Source organism: Periplaneta americana, unplaced genomic scaffold (genome assembly GCF_040183065.1).
Source record: "Periplaneta americana isolate PAMFEO1 unplaced genomic scaffold, P.americana_PAMFEO1_priV1 scaffold_24, whole genome shotgun sequence".
Lineage (NCBI taxonomy): Eukaryota > Metazoa > Arthropoda > Insecta > Blattodea > Blattidae > Periplaneta > Periplaneta americana.
The window spans coordinates 1,272,026-1,272,686 of NW_027185505.1; the positions used below are offsets into that span (position 1 = coordinate 1,272,026).

The window sequence follows — 661 nt, forward strand, 5'->3', positions numbered from 1 at the left end:
TATATGTACAGTATATTACATTCTTTACCTAAAATGTCTCTAACTTCTAGGGAGAGCGCGAGGTACGTTCACAATCCCCTGAATACATATTCCCTTCTTCGAGAAAACGCAGAGAAGTGAACCGTCTCATATGAATATGCTACCAGTCATAAGTTTCAATACGGAGCTGCAAGTACTTAAGAATTATCAATTACTCTACAATTATGCAGCGGCGTCATCATCCAAGCTATAGCTGGAATAGGGAAGGGAACATAATATCCCATAAGTCTTATTAGAACACGCTGGAAATAGTGACGTAAAAAAAAAATCGCCAACGGCACGTGGTGTTCCCAAGCGGTCACCCATCCAAGTACTGACCACGCCCAATGTTGCTTGACTTCGGTGATCGGACGAGAACCGGTATTTTCAACATGGTATGGCCGTTGCCGATGAAACTGCGTAATCTGTAGGCACTTGAGGACGATGGGATTGGGGTGCACTCGATAAAACCTGCACTCGCTCACACACACACGTAAACTGCCTGCTTAGACTCTGTACCTAAATTACCAAGCTCGTTGGATGTCATTGGGATAGATGATAAATCTATCTATCAACGGCAGTTTGGTTACGTTTCAACGTCACACACTGCTGGATTGACACGGGATTAATAAAACAGCTAGTC

The 661-nt window shown here is 43.6% G+C and overlaps 1 non-coding gene across 1 annotated transcript; it reads right to left on the reverse strand.

The window, feature by feature from the left end:
- Positions 1 to 308: 308 nt before the first annotated feature.
- Positions 309 to 427, reverse strand: LOC138693876 (5S ribosomal RNA). The gene has a single exon (XR_011330562.1). It is a non-coding gene; the product is annotated as a 5S ribosomal RNA (ribosomal RNA).
- Between the last annotated feature and the right edge of the window lie 234 nt (positions 428 to 661).